A 15,643-nucleotide genomic window follows, 5' to 3' on the forward strand; every position below is an offset into this window, starting at 1 on the left:
GTCAAAAGAGGCATTTTATTTTATTTTACTTTTTTATTTTTTTGAGACAAGAGTCTTGCTTTGTTGCTCAAGCTGGAGTGCAGTGGTCCAATCTTGGCTCATTGCAACCTCCACCTCCTGGGTTCAAGTGATTCTCCTGCCTTGCCCTCCAGTGTAGCCGGGATTACAGGCACCCGCCACCACACCCAGCTAATTTTTCTATTTTTAACAGAGACAGAGTTTCACCATGTTGGCCAGGCTGGTCTTGAACTCCTGACCTCAAGTGATCCACCCGCCTCGGCCTCCCAAAGTGCTGAATTTACAGTTGTGAGCCACCATGTGTGGCCGAAAGTAGCACTTTAAAAGATCGAAATTTTAAATTAAATTGAAGATACTCTATCACAATTTAACATTCTTATGCCGGGTCATCCCTCCTTCCCCTGTACTCAAGCTCCTAGAAATCTCATCTATTTAAACCTGACTCTGCTGTTCAAGTAACTTGCAGGTTTTCTTCCCTTAGTGCTATATCTTTTCCTCTCTTCTCCAGGATCCTGCTGGACATCACTTCCTGATATTCTTCTGGCACCTCAACATGACCCACATCAAATTAGTTATCTTTGCACTGTTTTTGTATTGTGTATTTCAGTCAAAGGGTTTTACCATTAATTTTCTTAAGAGTAAAAGATTATAGTCTTATTTAATCTTTCTTTTTTCTTTTCTCCTTCCCCCAATTTCCTGTTGATTCTACCTCTAAAACCTATCTGGCATCATTCATGAGGATACTTTGCAAAACGAGGATTATGAGATCAGGTTCTGTGGTAAGCAGGGAGCCAAAATAAGAATCCCAGAGTTTCTTGCCTCCCTGGTGTACACACCTGGTAAAATCCCCTTCCCTTGAGTGTGTATGAGACTATGAATATGATAGATACCACATCCCCGAGTAGGTTACTTTATACAGCAAAATGGAAGAGAAGTTTGTTTATATAATTCAGGCTGCAAATCAGTTGATTTTGAGCCAATCAAGGGAAGATTACTCTGGGTGGGCCTGACTTTATCAGGTGAAAGCCTCTAAACTAGGAACTGGGCCCTTCTCCTGCTGGAAATGAAGTCCTCCTTGACAATGTAAGCAGCCATTTTGTATTTGGGTCCATGAGAGTGCCATGTGGCCATGAATTTCAAGTGACTTCTAGGAGCAAAGAGTGGCTGTTGTCTGACAACTAGCAAGAACAGAGATCTGTAACCACAAGGAAATAAATGCTACCAACAACCACATGAGCTTGGAAGAGGACCCAAGCTCCATATATAAATGCAGCCTGGCTGGCACCTCAATACTGCTTTGTGCGACTCAGCAGGGGACCCAGTTAAACCGCACTTGGACTCTTGACTCACAAAAACTGTGAAATAATAAACTCAGGTTGCTTTAAGCACTATTTTTTAATTTTTAATTTTTATGGATATATAATAGTTGCACATATTTATAACGTAAGCCACTAAATTTGTGTTTATTTGTTATGCAGCCATAAATGACAATATAGGTTCTCATATTCTTTTGCTTTGGATCAGTGCAGTAACCTTCAAACTAAGTTCTCTTAGCTCATCCGTCTCCATGAAATCCTACGTAACAGAGCCAAAGTCATCTTCCTTATCCTACATAAGACAGCCAAAGTAATCTTCCTTATAAACAGACTATGATGTAACCTCCATGAGATAGGGGATTTGTCTTGTTCAAAACTGTATCTCTAGAAGAACACTAACATTTATGCATGCTATAAATATTGACTGATGGACTGATGGAATAGATATCATCCCTCCTCCACATACATCAAAACCTTTGCTGGTCCCTTGCCTACAGAGACATCCTCCTGATACAAGAAGAGGAAAGGTATATAATAAAATGCTTCAGCATATAGGTTCTAGAGTAAAACCTTGGGTTTAGATTTCAGCTCTAATATTTCCTAGCTTTGTGATCTCTTGGAATATGTATGACTTCCCTAAGCTTCAGTTTTCCAATTTATAAAACATGAATAATTTTTTACCACTCAAGACTGTATTGAATAGTAATAAGACAATGCTTTTAACATATTTTTACAGTGCCTGGCCTATGTAATGGATCAACAAGTATTATTTATGATTATAACATTTAAGGCCCTTTACTATCTACCTTTCCCTCCTGTCCTCCAGCCTTATGAAGCTGCCACCCTTGTGTTCCCTGCCTTTAAAGCATGATGGAGAGTGAGATGCATGGATAATTGTAAAATGTCCAGTTCTACCCATCCCCTGCTAAATGACCTTGAGGAAGTTTCTTCGCAGCCTTAGTATGGTTATGTGAGGAATGGGGCTAATTTTAATACATAGTTCTCAAGTTTGTATTGAGTCGATCTCTGCATTAGTCAGTCACATTGAACAGTAACCAAATACTGGTCACTGAGGTCACTTACTACAGGGACAATATAATTGACATCTTTCATAACATTATGAAGACCCATGGAAAACTTTTTATTAATATTAGAAATAGTTGTGTTGGTACTGAACAGTCAATGGTTGTTACTGTTTTTATCTGACCAGGCTTTTCTCTTTGAATTAGCTTCTAATTGAGATAATCTGTACTAGCTCTAGTTCAGACCCTGTTCATTGTCTCTGTGTATTTCCTTTTTTCTCTTTACAAATTTCTAATTTATGTTTTCTTGCTACATTTTGGTAAGTTACCTTAAATTCATTCTTAAAAAAATAAAGGTATAAGTAAGTATGTTAAAACCTTCCATGGTTGTTACATATGTAACTAGCAGTAATTCTGTGTCATTTGTGTGAGGGTATGTGTGTCTTTTCATGGTGAGAGTTAACAAATTGTGTAAGAAACACTGACATTGGAAAACTGATTTAAAAAAACAACTTGCAAAATTTCATCAAATGAGTCTCATTTCTTGCATTGAACCGATCATAGAAGCAATTCATAAAAAAGCAAATATAGTGATTCTTACATCACCCATTTAAAGTATCCCAAATGCTATAGCATAAGGAAGTACATGTGCTAGGCAGCCTTGAAGTTAATGAACTGATGTTGATGTTAAAACTGGTGCACTCTTTCCTCCTGGAGGTACGTCTGAATCTATGCCACAGCCAGCCACTTTTTCATCAGATTCCATTTGAAAGTCAATTGATGAATCAGCCCTGATACCTCATTGAACATAATGTCGAGCAGCAAGATTTCTGTACTCTATTGAAGTGTTTAAGCAGCATCCAACAAACACACACATCAGTGGAAATATCGGTGAAATCATTTGTCAACAATTTTATAAAGAACACAGTTGACTTCCTAATTTCTCCACTGTTTGGCTTGCTATAGTCTAATAAAACATGCTTCTGCATGGAGACATACTGATACTTCATGCAAAAGTGATCAGAAGTCTGAAGTGAAATAAAATTGTATTTGTCCCTGTTTAAAGATATTCAAATACTACTTCAGTTCACAGACTTAGAAGTGAATAACTTCTTTATGACCTTATTGAATGAGGATGTGATTAATGTACCTAAAGTCACACTTATGTTGGATCGGGGGACTGACCATGCTGTGAGATCTTTAGCAAGAAAATTGAGATCTCTTCTGGTTAGCTTCGAATGGCTATACTTTGTGCTAGCCATCACTGACTTGCACCTAAAAAGATAAACTGTAGGTGTAAGCAGCAAATATCAAGCCCACTTAGGCTATATTCTTCCATTTCTTTTTTTTTTTTTTTTTTTGAGTCGGAGTCTTGCTTTGTCACCCAGGCTGGAGTGCAGTGGTATGATCTGGGCTCGCTGAAAGCTCTGACTCCCAGGATCATGCCATTCTCCTTCCTCAGCCTCCCGAGTAGCTGGGACTACAGGCTCCCGCCACCACGCCCGAGTAATTTTTTGTATTTTTAGTTGAGACGGGGTTTCACTGTGTTAGCCAGGATGGTCTCGATCTCCTGACCTCATGATCCGCCCGCCTCGGCCTCCCAAAGTGCTGGGATTACAGGTGTGAGCCACCATGCCCGTCTCCATTCCTTCTTTTTCTTAATATGTTTCCATTTCAAGGTCATAACTACAATACCTTATATATCCAATATTAGTAATGAGAACATCTGTGTTGCACTGATACTGTTAAATTGGCATTCGGTAAAATCAAACCATTCCTTGCAGTAATGGGTGAGAACTTGCCTTTCACCTAGAGCCAAGTTCATTACAAATTCATGCTCACAGCCCAGAGAAAAACAGGTTTTTATGAGGTTTCAACAAGTAATATATCTGCATGATGGGTTGTTCCAAGATATTAAGCAAATGAAAATGTCAGTTTGCAGAAACTGTCAAAACGAACATAACCTAATTTAGAATTGCTGCTTATTTAATAAACCACCAGTAGCCCTTCCAGATAGAGTCCTGCCAATCTTGCAAAGTACTCATTCATCTTGGATTTAAGTTTGTAGATACCCTAGGCTCTGCCAATGGGAAAAGGACATTAATTAGATACTGTAGTCAATCATTAAACAGCTGCAAGCATAGTTAGTGCCTTTAGCTATGAAATGCTGTAAGCCCTCATATGAATATACATTGATAGGTCAGCATGGGACCCCAGTGTGTATGCAGTTATAAAACAGTGTGCATCACTGTATGCTTTGCACATGGCACATCCTCACAACGTACATATCGATAAGTAGTTATAATGTATGTTCTATGTGTTTGAATTGCATGTTACCCACTTAAGGTAGGTTCTTATTTGAGGCCCTTAGTGTTTGCATAGTAAGAGCCCTGAATGCTACTGCTTTGCACAGTAACGTGTGTTTATAGACATTACCTCTGACTTCATGTTTTATGGTTGTTAGTTATTGTGAAACAAATGTGTCTGACTGCCACTGGACAATGCTGCTTCAATAGAGTACACACATTAAATGTATGACATTTGAAACTAGCAGAGGAGGACCTCTGAAGGAGGTAGGGCAGGGGATGACAAGAGTGTGGGAGGAGGAGAGGTGTAAGGATAGGTATTATGAATGAAAAAAATAATCATGCATTTTTAATTGCATAGAATAATTTGATTTCAAGTTTCAAAGACAAACTGAAAAAGAATGTAATCAATTCTCTGCATGTTGGCACAACAGAAATTTATGGGGAGACTGTGGAGAAAACGAAATGAGAACAGCTGAATGAAGTCAGTCGCTGTGATGTGGAGCCTTCCTTTTTGTTGAGAATGGAAAAGAGTGAAAACGCACAGTGCACCGGATTTGGCAGCAAGCTGTGTTTTCTCAGTATGGTAGATCTGTATTGCTCATGACTATTGAGAAAGACCTACACACCTGCTTCTGTTATTCTCAAGCTGAATGATGATGACAGGGTTTATAAATGGCCTTTCTTTCCTCTCTGTTAATGTTTCCTCATATGTGGGAGAAGGTAGATTATCTGGCTATCTACATATCACCTGGAATTGTTACACCACGCAGTGAATGTTTATGAAATGAGAGTGGATGGTTTTGGTTGATGGTTTTAGTTAGCTACAATGTTTTCAACATCTTTAATCATATTATCCAGACTTCTTGTTTGTTCTTCCTTTATTACCTATTGATTATGGTGATTTTGGCTCCATATGCCTGTTACCTAGAGTCACATTGATACATTTTTGTCATCATGTGACATTGCTTTCCCTCAATCTCATATGCCATTTCTAAATCTCATTCTTGCTTTACTGTTTACTCGATCACGTCCAAATTTGGGAATCACTCTCTCATCCAACGTAACAGCAGCCTCTCACATGGATCCTTTGCTTCTGACTTGCCTTGATTTATTTGTAGCCATTAGAGATCACCAAGACCCAATTTCGTCATCCATTATGTTTGGGAGGGCAGGAATATTATTTTAGTTATATATTCAGTGACTTAAAATTGTTTATCACAAACCTAAAGTTCCCCGTAGTAAGCACTGGACCTGTTTCAGGTACATTGTCAATTGTAGAAGGTAGTTGTGGGCATGAACAAAATGTTAGAGATGTCAGAGGCTGATGTGGCTGTCTTTAGAGGTAGAGTCTTATTGGAATATGACCTAGAACTTTATTTTCAAAGCAAAACAAAGAAATGGATAATCACTTATTTTCCTTATCAATGATCTCTTATTATCTACTGAATTAGTATTGCAAATTATCATTGAAAGAGGGTTTCAAGAAATGTGGTTTTAAACTATCTTTTTCATTTTTCTCTAGATTTTAAAAAGCTTTCTTTAAAAAGATGACAACCTTTAAAAGTAACTTTTAGATACCCTATATGCCTTCCAATCTAAAGAAATGAAAATATTGATATTAAAACATTTTTCTCCATGATCTGTGTTAAAATTTCCAGTCTGACTCATTCAATACTAATCTATGTGGAATTTACTTTGGGTAGTCTAATGGTTGTTGCAGAAAGTGAAGTATATGTCTTCCTTACCATAAGTACTGCTTTCTTATGTGATAGAAAACTGTGACAACTAAATTACGTTACTTTAAAAAATATTCTTTAAATGGAGGCCTTTTTGAATTCCATACCACATTCAATTTCCAGTGAATCAAATGGCAAGTTGAAAATAAGTAGTGTGCATTAGATTTGTATTGTTGGAGTCACAAATTACCAAAGGCTTAGTGGCTTAAAACAAGATAATTTTATTATCATACTGACACAGGTCTTACTGGTCAAGGTCTCAGCAGGACTGTGTTTTGTTCTGGAGGCTTTAGGACAGAATCAGTTTCCTTGCCTTTTGCAACTTCTAGAGTAAGTTTGTGCAACCTGCGGCCTGTGGGCTGCGTGCAGCCCAGGATGGCTTTGAATACAGCTCAACACAAATTTGTAAACTTTCTTTAAAACATTGTGAGATTTTTGTGTTTTGCCATTTTTTTTTTTTTTTTAGCTCATCAGGTATCATTAGTGTTAATGTATTTTATGTGTGGCCCAAGACAATTCTTCCTCTTCCATTGTGGCCACGGGAAGCCAAAAGATTGGACCCACGTGTTTTAGAGGCTTACCACATTCTCATGACTTATGGCACCTTTCTTCAATCTTTAAAGTCAGTAACATTACATCTTTCTGATCCTTCTTCTGTAGCCATATTTGCCTCTCTGACTCTTCTGCTTCCTTCTTCCACTTAAGGATGGTTATTATTAAATTGGATCCGCCTGGATAATCTAGGCTTCTCTTCCTTTAAGGTCAGTTGATTAACAATATTATTTCCGTCTGAAACCTTATTGCCCCTTTACTGTGTAGCCTAAAATATTCACAGGTTTTTGGGATTAGGACATGGATCTCTGTGGGGGGAGGCATTATTCTGCATACTACATAGTAGTATATAGGTACATAATTTTTTTTTTTTTTTTTTTTTGAGACAGAATCTTACTCTGTCGTCCAGGCTGGAGTGCAGTGGCATGATCTCCACTCACTGCAACCTCCGTCTCCCAAGTTCAAGCAATTTTCTTGCCTCAGCCTCCCTAGTAGCTGGGATTATAGGCGCACGCCACCATGCCTGGCTAATTTTTGTATTTTTAGTAGAGACGAGGTTTCATCATGTTGATCAGGCTGGTCATGAACTCCTGACCTCAGGTGATCTGCCCTTCTCGGCCTCCCAATGTGCTGGGATTACAGGCTTGAGCCACCTCACGTGGCCTTTTAAGTATACTTATACCTAGGTTTGCACATGAAAACAAGCACCACTATTTTAGATTATGGACGTTTTAATTTTCATCCTTGGCACTAGGTTTTTACTTATAAAATGAAAGTAAATCAACCTGATTACATGCTGTGTACTTTGAATCCATTTGAGGCCTACAAATTGTTTGTAAAAAGAATTGCTTTTGTCCAACTGCTTTTTTTTTTTCCCAACTGCATATATGATTTATGGAATTTGATCATAAGATCATGGAATTTTTCTCAAGCAAAAGTCAGGCTTTCTGACATTAATACATGAAGAACATTCCTGAATGATACTCCAGATTTTAAAAAGAGTAAAGGCAAAAAATTGCTAATGTCTCCAAACATTTTCCTGTGAGCCACTAACTATTGCTAATGTTTCCTTGACAAGTGAAGAAAGCAATTATTTTCTTAAATATTCTGTCAAATGGTACTATTTTCTTCAGGGCCAATTCTAAATTCCGAAATTCAGGGATTAAGAGCAAGCTCTCAATAATTCTCATCCAGAATTTATAGTGTCCATGAAACTTTATGTGCAATACAGGAATATTTTACATTTTGGGGTTAAGAGTTGCAATAGTTTGGTTGATTCCTCTGCAAACTGAAACTAATAGAGTCATAAAATACAGGACCATATTCTTAAGGTAAATATACCATATAATAAATGAAAGAAATGGATTTTGGTAACTCCCTTTCAGGCTGAACTAAGTAAGCAGTTCTTCACACAAAGACACCATGATACAGTGATAAAAATGGTGAGTTAGGATACAAGAAACTTGGTTTCTGGTCCTGGCTCTATCTCTAATTATTGCATCCTTTTTAGCAAGTTAAAGGATAGGTTTTTTCCTCATTTCTCTCATTGAAAAAATGAGTTTAGGGTCGGGTGCGGTGGCTCAAGTCAGTAATCCCAGCACTTTGGGAGGCCGAGACGGGCGGATCACAAGGTCAGGAGATTGAGACCATCCTGCCTACCACGGTGAAACCCCGTCTCTACTAAAAAACATAAAAAAAACTAGCCGGAATTATGGTTTCCAGCTGCATCCATGTCCCTACAAAGGCCACAAACTCATCCTTTTCTATGGCTGCATAGTATTCCATGGTGTATATGTGCCACATTTTCTTAATCCAGTCTGTCACTGATGGACATTTGGGTTGATTCCAAGTCTTTTTTATAAACCATCATTCTTAGGAAACTATCACAAGAACAGAAAATCAAACACCGCATGTTCTCACTCATAGGTGGGAACCGAACAATGAGATCACTTGGACTTGGGAAGGGGGACATCACACACCGGGGCCTATCATGGGGAGGGGGGAGGGGGGAGGGATTGCATTGGGAGTTATACCTGATGTAAATGACGAGTTGATGGGTGCTGACGAGTTGATGGGTGCAGCACACCAACATGGCACAAGTATACATATGTAACAAACCTGCAGGTTATGCACATGTACCCTAGAACTTAAAATATAATAATAATAAATAAATAAATAAATAAATTAATTAAAAAAAAATAGCCAGGCGAGGTAGCGGGCCCCTGTAGTCCCAGCTCCTCGGGAGGCTGAGGCAGGAGAATGTCGTAAACCCGGGAGGCGGAGCTTCCAGTGAGCTGAGATCCGGCCACTGCACTCCAGCCTGGGCGAGAGAGCTAGACTCCGTCTGAAAAAAAAAAAAAAAATGAGTTTAAGAGGAATTATCCCTGAAGTCCCGGATCATTCACAGCTTCTGTGATGTTATAATCCCAGTTTTACATGGCCACCACATGCCTCACATTATCTGTCGTGGCTCCTGGAAAAAAAGAGGGGGTGTGAGCAAAAAAAGGAAATACAGCAGGGAGATGTGATATGACAAAGATCTTGCTACCACAATTGTTGGAAACAGAAAGCTTACTCAATCGCTGAGAGCTAAAAAGGGCTCTTTTGCACATCTCCTTGCTACTTTACTGTTTTCTGAGTTCAATTCCAATGGAAATGGTAAATGTGAAGGGGCCTTAAAAAGAAATAGAATCAGGATGTTTTACTATAGTTCTGCCTTATTGTATATGGAATAGACTTGATACTAGAAAGTTGACAGCAAAGTGAAATTCTCTATATAACATTTATTTTCCCAACTGCTTTTTTAAAACTGAAACTGCACTCCCAGGGGAATATAAATGATCCCACAAGGTGCAGTAAAAGTCAGAGAATGCTATTGTAGTAGGGACAAGATGGCCCAGAGGCACTATCTACCCCAAACCCACATTTAACTGATGCAGACCTGCAAACAGAGAGGCTTCATGATTCACTCAAGGTCAAGAAGCCAGTTAGTTACAGAGTCTGAGCTGAGGCTGTGTTTAGTATTTCCCACCATCAAGGTTCAACTTTTCCTAATTGAATTGCGTATGATTACATACAGTGTTAAAAAGGATTTTTTCTGTTAACTGTTGACTATATTAACATCAGTCACTAATTTTAATAATAGTACTTAATTGATGCTTTGTATGTGCTAAACACTCTTATAGGTGTTTTATTCAATATAGTTTTATTAACTCATCTAATCATCCCAAGAATTCTGTGAGATAATTTTACGTATACTCCTACTTTACAGGAGGTTCACCCATGCCCCATTTAAAGATGACATTTGAACTTAGACACTTTGGCTCCAAATCCAGTGTTCCCAATTGTGCTATAATGCCTCTGAAGTTAAATGCTATAAGAAAAATGAAACATTGTATGCAGCTTTAGATATATAACATTTTATAACTTGAGGCTCATTCATTCAACATGTAGTGATTAAGCATCTTTTATATGTACAGGGATTTACCAGGTGTTATAAGGGCTACCAAGGATAATGTAATTGAGAATTCTAGTATGTATGAAAAAATGGTGTAATTCAAAGTATAATGAATAGCATTAATAACGGTTCTTAGATATTACATATTTAATATGGGCCAGGGTTTGTGCTAGACACCTTGCATATATTATCTCGTAATTTTCATTTCAGTCATTAAGCCAAGTCATGTTTTTCCATTTTATAAATGATGAAACAGATGTGAATAGATAAGCGACTTACCCATACTTACAAAGGAAGTGACAGAATTGGTATTCAAATCTAGGTCTGTGTGAATAACAACCTCATTTTATTTCTACTACTCTGCTTTAAATTGAAAACCCCAGTCCTATCAAAAGAAACGCAGGGCTCCTCTCCAGGCCCTGCTGGGAGGCTTACTGCTGAATGCATGGCCAGAATCCATTGTGGCTTCTTTTGGCACAGATCTTACATGTTCCCGGCGGGGGGGGGGGGGGTATCATCTCCTCATATATGGTAATGAGGAGAAATCGTGGAGTTCATCTCCAGTCTTTCTGTTTAGGCTTTGCCCACCAGTGGAATTTAAGAGTAGAGTATTGCAAAGTATATTAGGAATATGTTAAGAACCCTTCATTTTGAGTTCACGCTTTGATGCTTCAACATCCTTCTCACTGACCTAATTTTGAGTCCACATTCAAAACCGGCTGAAACCCCCTTGAAAATAAACCCAACAGCTAGTGTCTGGCTCCACAACCACTCATCCTGCTTGGCTTGCTTTCAAATTGCCCAGTAAAATTCACTGGCGCCAATCACAAGTCCTCATGCTCTCTCTGTTCGTCACCTATTTGGTCAAGCACTCACGCGTCCTGCCGTGGTGTGGCCCTCCGTGGCATACTGTCACCCTCTCTCTTGGACCTGTGAGAATAAGAAATTTCATCCTCTCAAATCACTTTTTCTTTTTCTCCTGTGACTGGACCAACTTTCCCATACCTTAACCAACACCTACATTCTTAGAACAGATGGACTGAATGGAGGCGAAGATATGCAACTTCCTAAACTTGTGATTCTAACTTCGAAAGTAATGATTACTTTTTTCTCTTTCCTGCTGCTTTTCTATTTTATCTCTCATTTTTCTAACATCTTCTCTCTCATCTACCTCTGAGAATCCACTCTACTTTGGATCGGGAGCGCCACCTAATTCAGTCACTCATTTAGGAACTGTAGTGAGTTTCTCCCCTTTCACCAAATAATGATGTAATTTCAGCTCTATGCCTTTTGAGTGACACTCACAGAAAGAGAAGGATTGTATCTCTACCTCTAAAGTGTCTTGAATTGTGAAAGAGTTTCCCTCCTCTCTTCTCTTCTGCTCTCCTACCTTCCCTTTCCTCCCCTCCCATTCCCTCTCCCCACAACATGTAAACATTGTGTAATTCCATGCGTGTCCCTGTTATCTATTTGTGGCTAGTGTTAAGGTGACTTACAGCTTAGGGGTATAACTGTATATGTATTATATTCAAATGAAGACTTGTCAAGACAAATACCGTCTTCCTGACACTGATGCATGCAGTCAACACTGGAACAGAAAGTTGATAGCTGCATTAAAATTTTTGCAAATGGCTGCCATAGAAACCCATGCAAGAGTGACTTTGCGCTGAAATATGACATCTCAGGGATCTGTCTGGTGAATCTTTGACACAGAAAGAGAAATAAATTAGAAAGCAATTTTCCACAGAGCGTTTTAGATCCTTAAAACCTGAGTCTCAAAGAACTTGAACAAAGTAACTATTTAGAAAAAGAAAAGGCATTGGTTCTTGGCATTTTTAAATTCATTGAATAGATTCTCCTTAAATGTTAATAGCATTTTGATGGGAGAATTGCTCTAATCAGAGCATTCAGCTCACCTCAGAAATGATTTAAAAATTTTATGTTATGCCTGTTAAGTATTAAGCTTCTCATTTTCCATTCCCATATCAAAACTGGCATCACATTTCAGAAGTCAAGTTTTAAAAGTCAGCAAATAAACATATTTGCAAAACTGTTAAATGATAATTATTTTTGCGTTTGATATGCAATTGTATCGACAATTTATGTATTGAGGAATATGTATTTTATTCACTGAAGATATGCAAGCAATTAAATTTCACTAACCAGACTCCATGGCAAATGAGTTACCTGAGAATTCCAATTTCAGAGGTTCCTCAAACCACTAGAACTTTCATCTTTTTTTTTTTCAGTCTTTTTTTTTTATTATTATACTTTAAGTCTGGGATACATGTGCAGAACATGCAGGTTTGTTACATAGGTATGCACATGTCATGGTGGTTTGCTGCACCCATCCATCCGTCATCTATATTAGGTATTTCTCCTAACGCTATCTCTCCCCTAGCCCCCCATCCCCCAACAGGTCCTGGTGTGTGATGTTCCCCTCCCTGTGTCCTTGTATTCTCATACTTTACCTCCCACTTATGAGTGAGAACATGCGGTGTTTAGTTTTCTGTTCCTGGGTTAGTTTGCTGTAAACGATAGTTTCCAGTTTCTTCCATGTCCCTGCAAAGAACATGATCTCATCCTTTTTTATGGCTGCATAGTATTCCATGGTGTATATGTGCCACATTTTCTTTATCAGATCTATCATTGATGGGCATTTGGGCTGGTTCCAAGTCTTTGCTATTGTGTACAGTGCTGCAGTAAACATACATGTGCATGTGTCTTTTTAGTAGAATGATTTCTAATTCTTTGGGTATATACCCAGTAGTGGGATTGCTGCGTCAAATGATATTTCTGGTTCTAGATCCTTGAGGAATCACCACACTATCTTCCACTATGGTTGTACTAATTTGCACTTCCACCAACAGTGTAAAGGCCTTCCTATTTCTCCACATCCTCTCCAGCATCTGTTTTTTCCTGACTTTTTAATGATCGCCATTCTAACTGGCGTGAGACGGTATCTCATTGTGGTTTTGATTTGCATTTCTCTAATGACCAGTGATGATAAGCTTTTTTTTTCATATGTTTGTTGGCTGCATAAATGTCTTCTTTTGAGAAGTGTCTGTTCATATTCTTCACCCAATTTTGATGGGGTTGTTTGTTTTTCTCTTGTAAATTTTTTTAAGTTCTTTGTAGATTCTGAATATTAGCCCTTTGTCAGATGGATAGATTGTAAAATTTTTCTCCCATCCTATATGTTGCTTTTCACTTTGATGATAGTTTATTTTGCTGTGCAGAAACTCTTTAGTTTAATTAGATCCTGTTTGTCAATTTTGGCTTTTGTTGCCATTGCTTTTGGTGTTTTAATCATGAAGTATTTGCCCATGCCTGTGTCCTGAATGGTATTGCCTAGGTTAGGGAACTTTCGTCTTTCCTAGATGAATCAAACCTGGTTATCCTCAGATACCAAAATAAAAACACCTTCATATACATTTTAGCCCTCATAGAATTCTTCAAAGTCATACTTTCTGACTTAAAGTATAAAATAATTCAAATATAAATTTTCTTTTCTCTTGATGATTCTGCACCGTAGTACTTTTGGGTGTTACTGTAATCTACTGGTGCTTTTTTGTAGATACAAGATAGAAGTCGAGAATCAGACTTATTGTCATCTCTTTCTTTTTTTTTTTTTTTCCGAAGGTAACCTTGTGCAAGATGCCTTTAGCAATCAATGCCTCAAGAAAAAAAGAGATGATTGCCAAGTGTCTAATTAGCCTTCTGTCAGGTCTCCCCCACCGTAGCAACCTATTTACCAACACGCAAACTTGATGCCCACTAACAGTGGAAAACTCTTAGGCCTTTAGGGGTCACAGTGATGAGGTACAGGTGACTTTTACCCACTCCAGCCCTGATCGCTGATCTACCTCTCATCACCCTTCTAGTCGTGACTTTGAATTACCACCATGCTGCCCGGACAGCTGATGAGGGCATTTCCATAACAGCCAGTATGGCTGCTCTGAAGGATTTCCATGGAATTTTTTCCCTCTTCTTTCAGTTTCCCTCCCTTTTACTTACTTCTATCTCCTGTTGCCACTACAAATTTTGTGTAAAAAGCTGGTTTATGTATAGATTACCAACCTGTCAGAGAATACTTTTGCTTTTAAGCGGGAAACCAAATAATCATAGTGTACTGGGCACTATTTTTTATGGGTTCTCTCTTCTATGTTGTTAGTTTATTACTTGGATTCATGGGGATGCTTCATTCTTCCCAATAAGGTAAGGTTTCCAGCCCTCCTTTTGTAAGCACAATTGTTTTGAAGTCTAGAGCTGTTCCCAAAGATTGAGAGTTCTGAAAGTTTGGCCTTGGGAAGTGGGTGTGGTGGGGGAGAGTAGTAGGTAAACTGGTGTGTGTATATTTGTACTTATTGTTTGCTCAGCAGTAAACATATACTTACTTAATCTGACAAACTATTTAATTTTAATGTAAGGTGAAACACAGGAAAAGACTCCTATCCCAAAGATGTGAAAAAATAATTTGTTAGGGGAAACAGGAAAGAGCAACTCTATAACCGATGATATATTCATATCTAATTTGAAGTCATATGTGTTTTGTGGAGCACACAAATTAGCTTTGCAAGTTGGTCAGCTATGCCTAGATATTTACTGTAACATATATATTTTTTAAAGCATATATGGCTGCCTTAAAATTAAAATCTGTACCACAGGAACATTGGATATTAGAAATTATGAAACAATAGGGCTTATACAAAAGAGTTACACTTATTCATTTACTTACTGTTTTTTATTGGCTACATGTGATTAAAAGAAAAATTTTAATATAATCTTGTTATCTCAAAGACAAATGATTCTGTGCTCATCTGGGCATGGGACATGTGACACAGATATTAAAGATACTATAGAGCCATACTGAAATCACACAGACAAATTTAAAAAAAAAATTAAAAATAGGGTCAATAGTGGCAAAAAGTAAGCTTGTTAAAAAACAGAATTGGCCGGGTGTGGTGACTCATGCTTGTAATCCCAGCACTTTGGGAGGCTGAATCGGGCGGATCATGAGATCAGGAGTTCGAGACCAGCCTGGCCAGCAGTGAAACCCCGTCTCTACTAAAATTACAAAAATTAGCTGGGTGTGGTGGCGGGCACCTATAATCCCAGCTACTCAGGAGGCTGAGGCAGGAGAATTGCTTGAACCCAGAAGGAAGAGGTTGCAGTGAGCCAAGATCATGCCACTGCACTCCAGCCTGGGTGACAGAGCTAGACTCTGTCTCAA

The 15,643-nt window shown here is 38.4% G+C and overlaps 1 protein-coding gene across 1 annotated transcript in view; it reads left to right on the top strand.

Annotated features, from left to right (window-relative positions):
• Positions 1-15,643, top strand: part of IL1RAPL1 (interleukin 1 receptor accessory protein like 1) — a 1,418,294-nt gene that overhangs the window by 664,942 nt on the left and 737,709 nt on the right. The gene's annotated exons all lie outside the window — the stretch shown is intronic.

Source organism: Macaca fascicularis, chromosome X (genome assembly GCF_037993035.2).
Source record: "Macaca fascicularis isolate 582-1 chromosome X, T2T-MFA8v1.1".
Classification (NCBI taxonomy): Eukaryota; Metazoa; Chordata; class Mammalia; order Primates; family Cercopithecidae; genus Macaca; species Macaca fascicularis.